General features: G+C 36.2%; 1 long non-coding RNA gene across 2 annotated transcripts; it reads left to right on the forward strand.

The window, feature by feature from the left end:
- The first annotated feature begins 794 nt into the window (after positions 1 to 794).
- LOC124607205 lies at positions 795 to 6,114 on the forward strand. 2 transcript variants are annotated; one of them, XR_006978788.1, is made up of 4 exons: positions 795 to 1,095; positions 2,686 to 2,792; positions 3,631 to 3,801; positions 5,624 to 6,114. It is a non-coding gene; the product is annotated as an uncharacterized LOC124607205 (long non-coding RNA). The 2 variants fall into 2 exon arrangements; XR_006978787.1 differs by lacking the exon at positions 2,686 to 2,792.
- Positions 6,115 to 6,468: the final 354 nt, after the last annotated feature.

Genomic DNA, 6,468 nt, shown 5'->3' on the forward strand with positions numbered 1-6,468 from the left:
TCCGCGATGATATCTGTGGCGTATGACTCCTTTTTACCCTAGTGCCTGTCATTCTTAGTGACGTAGTTGCGAAGTTTACCCTCGTGCGCTACGGAAGACCGTTCTTGCTTCGTCTATAAACCTTAACACAATTATTGCTTTTTCTCATATAATTTTGGTATAAATCATTATTCGCAGGGAAAGTCATGTCATTGCCATGAACCTGTAGGTATTTTCTGGAAACAATCATTCTCAAAATAGGTCATTACAGCAAGGCGACAGCACTAATTCATATTTGTGGTAAAGCGGTAACAGTACTCTCTAACTTGAAACGTACTGCTGCTTCTGAATCATAAAAAAAGAATGAAGCTCATTCAATAATTCTGGCAACTGTGAACTTGGCTTTGTACAGCTGAAATCTAAAGCTAATGACATTCAATAAAAAGGAGAAAAAAGAAAAAATGCTTCTTAATTCCTTTTGAAAAATATTGCTACCTCTTTTCAACACATTCCACAACAGTTACCCTTTGAAGTCTTAAACGAATATTAGAACGTTCTAAAAGATTTTCAATATTTATAAGGTGCGGGCACATAATTTCGGAAAATTTAGGTTGCAAGGGGCGAACTTACGCCGGTGTCAATTTGAATATAATCCTTTTGAGTACACTGCTGAGTGAAACTCAGTATTATTACATCTATTATTGGATTTTTTTTAAAGGTCCGACCCTAACAATACCATGGTGCCAATGCTATCAACATTGTTCAATTGAAAGAAATACTTGTGCGCACATTCTTTTTGTTTGGTTTCAGTTTGTAGCATCTTTGTCCAGTTGTCTATAGTTTTGTGTATACAAAGTGAATTGTTTACAGTGATGCTTGGTGGTTTTTGGAACGAAGAAATTTTTAGTGACGTACGAATGATGATTGCCGTTATTCTTCATTTATACAGTGGCAGTGGAAATTGTTTTCAGTTCTTCAGAAAGCGTTGGCGTCTCTGCGAATGTTAAGCCTGTGGGCGTGCAGCCATAACCTGGCTGAGAATTCTTATTGTGTCAGGGATTACGAACTACTTAATGGTTACGAAAGTAAACGAATCTGTCCATACGGATGCATAAGGTAGTACTGACAACGCAACTGATTTTTTGTAACACAATCATGGTTAATGATTTAACCATTTTACATAAACAAGTAAATACATTATACACTGAATTTAAGTGGATACTTAGTTAACATGGTATTCTTTAGTGTCTGTTGACGTATATTTTAGCATCTAGTTATAACCTAGTGTAGCAGCTACGACAGGAAATGACAGGTTGTAGGAATCGAAATTTCACAACAAATTGTAGTTTCCAACGCAGTCAGTTTCAATCTAACAGAAGTTTTACTTTTGGAAAGCAGAACTTGATGAGGCGATTTCTAGATGTTTACATATATATTAACAGTCGCTAATTGTGTACCTACGTCACAACAAAATAAATAATTGTACACACACATATAGTATTGTCACCTGTAGATTCGCTCATGATTCGTGCACATTACAAGCTGTAAAATGTGAAAATTGTTTATACTCTGTACTGTTGCATTTAAGGTAGCGTGTAACCTTAGCTTACAGGCGACAAGATTTTGTATTCTGTAACTTTCAGATGGACACCGACATTTGTTTTCACGTCTTCTTTGATTATTTATTTTAATGTTTGAGTGTAACACCTACTGAAATAACATTTCTCGTAATTAGATCAAGGCCTAGTTGTAATGAAATGCTGCTGTTGCTATAAAACTATCAGAGATTCACAGTATGATCCATTGAGATCTCATTAGTCTGTTAAAATGAAATAGAATTCGTAATAATTTCAACGCTGGAGTTCAAAACTCTATTAAAGCTAACAAGCGTTGACATTCTAGTGCACTTGTGTGTTTAAGGAGCTACATATCAATAACCTTACTTGAACACCTTGATTATTCTGTGCTACCACAGTCGTTGATTTGTACAGTTTAAAGTGTATTACAATATTTACATGAACAAGATGCATCATCAAGTTACCACATTTTAATTTTTTGAATTTTTGATACTGAGGGTAATTGGCACTGTGGACTGTTTACATTGAATGTGAAACTTCCTGGCAGATTAAAACTGTGCGCCGGACCGAGACTCGAACTCGAGACCTTTGCCTATCGTGGGCAAGTACTCTACCATCTGAGCCACCCAAGTATGACTCACGCCTCGTTTTACTTCCGCCAGTATCTCGTCTCCTACTTTCCAAACTTCATCTCGGTGCACACTCCGCTGCAGAGTGAAAATCTCATTCTGGATACATTTAATATGTTTGTAAAATGTTTTGTAGTATCTAGGACTGCCGTTAAGCTTAATAAAGCACATTCAACTTAACATTACCCAGGTTGACCATATGCTTTGTGTATGGTTAGAATCAACAAAGCAACCAGACCTCTATGGCAATAGAGAATTTTAAGCAGGGGAAGTGCTTGTTATTAAAAACTTGAGAACATTAGACCACAGTGATAAATTAGGGATTTTGATAGGGATGTAAATGTATTAATGGAATGCACAGTGTGTGCAAAATATATATATATTGGCCCATCTCCACAACCAATATTCCAGACTAATATAGATGCAGAAGAAATATTACCAGTTGTCTATTCCCTTTCTGTTTGTGTGTATTGATTTCACATGTCGTCATTACATTACAGTACAAAACTGACCTCCGGCATCAGTAGATTCAGTTGACTTCAAGTTGGACATTAATCCCTAACCTTGTAAACTGCAAGCATGAAGTGGTGAATGATTTTATGTAGAGGTAAGGTTAATTCTTTTCAGTATGCAAAACATGTTATAGTGTCTCCTGAGCATTTCATTAGGTTACATGTAGCATTAGTTGCCCAATGTGCATACACAATTTGTAGTGCCCTCCCGCCTTCCCTTTTTTTGGTTTATTTACTATGTATGTACATAACCAGCCCGCATACTAGCCATGATGGGCCATTCGGTGCCCACTGGCCACTGTTTTGTCTTCTGCCATTGCTCAGAGTAATTCTGATTCGGTATGAAGAGGCAGTATGTCAGCCCGCAGCTCCCTTGGCTGATGTCAGTTTCTCATACTGTGGAGCTGCTTCTTTTCATTCAAGGAGCTCCTTGTATGTTATCACGAGACTAAGTGCAACCTATTCCATCCTCCCATCACAGGAAAAAAACTCCCTGACGGTAGTGATAATTGTACCCTGGTCCTTTGCATAGCATGGTGACCATTTAACCTTGGAGCTGGACTATAATTCTTAATAGCACCAAAATACTTGCTGGAAATTTGTCTACGACCGTGTAAGGCTTTTTGGGATTTACCTTGTAGTTTAAGTTTTGATGACAAAAATGCTTTAAATATGTCGCAAATGTAGGCATCAGGCTATGGTACACATTACCACAATGTTTATTGTGCATTCATATAAGTTGATTTTGGCAATTCATCACACAACACAGTCTAAAACTGTCCAAACACGCAGATTTAAATTATCTGTGGTTTTCAATAGTTTTTGACTCTATTCAACATTCTTGTGGCAACTAAACTTGCGCTAAATCACTAATGACCTATTTGATAAATGTCAGACAGGAGCATTTACATTGAATGTGAAACTTCCTGGCAGATTAAAACTGTGCGCCGGACCGAGACTCGAACTCGAGACCTTTGCCTATCGTGGGCAAGTACTCTACCATCTACAGCAAAGAAGGGGCCAGAGAAATGTTTTGCAAGCAGCAGCACTCTTCAAGGCTGAATGATTTAACTGTACAATCTGATGTGTATGTAGATTCCCCAGGTAAGGGATAGTTTCACTTGAACAAAATGTCCTCTTGGTAATTACAACCAATCATTAAATTTAGTCACCAGGATTGTATTTCGTTAAGTTCCCATTGTGTCCTTACTTTACCAGCTTAATGATTAATTGAAAGATAACTGTGTTTTACTAACTGTGAGTCTATTGGAGATGATTAATTTCTGTTTTGTTTGACCTGCAAAACGAATTACCAAGGTGTTATTTTTTTTTTTTTTTTTTTTTTAATTGGTTCAGATAATGGTTATGGAAGTCAGTATAATTTTGATATCCTTTAAGATCAATGTGTGTGTGTGTGTGTGTGTGTGTGTGTGTGTGTGTGAGAGAGAGAGAGAGAGAGAGAGAGAGAGAGAGAGAGAGAGAGAGAAAGGGGGGGGGGGAGTTGAGAGTAAATGAGCACTTTAGAAAGATAGTGAAGAAGCACCCACACTGGGAAAAAATCCCCATAATTAGAGAGATCTTTATTGACCTCTGGCTTACGTGTTTCTACATGACTGTTGAAATCCTCTATCCTGTCTTTGTTTAAATTTTGAATTTTGTGATTTTAGACTCTTTGTTCACAGGTAAGTTTTTACTAAATTGTTAATTGGAAATTATATACATTGTGTAGCCCTACTTAACTTTACAATGTGAATTGGGGCAGGCCTGGTATATCACTGCATTTTGTGTTCCTACAAAGTGTCTATTCCTAGCCCTTCAGTATTTCATTGGAATTCATACATGTTAAATATAAATGTGCACATTAAAAATGAAAACTACCTACTAGACAGTGTTCCAAAATTGGTAAGTATTAAATTTTTCATATATAATTAATTCCATCAAAATGGAAATTGATATTTCTACTCAGTTTGCATTGAAATTTATTATAGTCACACTATTCTTGGTACTTTTGTTCTTCACCGTGTAATATTTTATTTGTAGCACCATGAAGTTTAATGTGATGGAACTGCTTTTATTTTTTAGTACCAGACTTGTTTTAAATTTTGCTAGTGTATCTTGGTTTCAGCAGTTTATTGTGTATAACTAAAGGAATGGAAATATCACTGCTAACACTGTGTCCTATTTGTCACTATTACTACAATCTAATCACATACTTGCAATTGTTATGGCATTATTTTGTTGTATTTCTTTTTAGGTGCTTATTTGTATAACAGGACTATGACAATGTGAGGAATGCAAATTAAAATTAAATTTGCAGACATATGCTAAAATTTGACTCATGCTCTTTGAGATTGAAGGTTTAGGAAAACATTGATTTTGACGCGTTCTAGTGAGTTGGATTCCATTGGAAATCTTTTATGTCTACGTATGTCAAGAACACTGAGATTTCGTTACTAAATGGTGAAAAGATGTTTTCTCTTTCAGTGTCTGAGGATTTGTTCAATGCATTAAGCCTCTCCTTTGTGAATAACTCGTTAAACTAATTTTATTTTAGATTACTTGCAATCTTATACTATGTTTCATCCAAACAAGTGATGATTTCTGAAAAGAAATGGAATTATTAATGTTAAAACTTTTGACTTCCATATATTTTTGTAATTGAGATGTAAATATTGTGCTAAATGACATGAGCATATGTTGCAAAGGAAATCAATAAAGCTTTAAAACTGAATGTTGGGATACTTATACTTACATGGTTGCATATCACCTTGTGTAGTCTTCATTAGGACCATGATGTAGGGTAGTATATGTTTAACATATTTTGGAGAGACTTATTTTCAGGGAATGTATCTTTTGTGGCCAAATCTTCCTGTAATTTGCATAAGGGGGAAAAGATCTAAATTCTGATGGTGTTGCTACTTTTCAGTGTTCACAGGTCCCAGCGCATGGCATCCGTCTCTACAGAGCTGCCACTACATTGCTGGATCTCTGCAACCTCAGTTTCAGATATCTTCAAAGTGTGCAGAACCTTTTGTTTGCACTAATTGTGGCAAACATTACCGCTTTAAGGGGAACTTGCAACGACATGTGAAACATGAGTGTGGCAAGTTGCCACAGTTTCAGTGTCCCTACTGCCCGAGGCAGAGCACTCAAAAGAGCAATCTGATTCGCCATATTAAAAAGTTTCATCCTATGGAACCGATTGTATAAAATAGTGTACATGTACTTCAGTAGTTGTTTTATGATTTGTTTCAAGTGTGAAACAATACTGTTAACTATTGTAGTACTGCTTGCATATGGTACTGTTGAACAGAACATAGATTGACTGAATCTGGAATGTTACTGCCATAGTTGCTTTTGTAATTAGATGAAATGATATTTGTTGTTATTAAAGGCAGTGATAAACTGCTCAGATCATCTGTTGTGTTTTTTTTTTCCGTAAAATCCAGCTATATTTCAGTGCTAACAAATCAACAACACATCCATCCCCCCCCCCCCCCCCCCCTCCCACCCCACCACCACCACACACCACACACACACACACACACACACACACACAGCTTGTTTTTATAGACAGAGAAAAATAATTTGTTGCAAGTCTTACACAACAAATAATTTGAAAGCAACCTTTGTCAACTTTTTTAAATTGTGTTTTTAGTGTCTAAATTATTTCCGTTACATCGAATTCTATGATAATTTCACTTTTTATTGTATGTATAAGTAAATTGGGTCATTGTATTTGCATTGGTGAACTAGTCGTATTTTGACACT

The sequence above is a fragment of the Schistocerca americana genome, chromosome 3 (assembly GCF_021461395.2).
Source record: "Schistocerca americana isolate TAMUIC-IGC-003095 chromosome 3, iqSchAmer2.1, whole genome shotgun sequence".
Classification (NCBI taxonomy): Eukaryota; Metazoa; Arthropoda; class Insecta; order Orthoptera; family Acrididae; genus Schistocerca; species Schistocerca americana.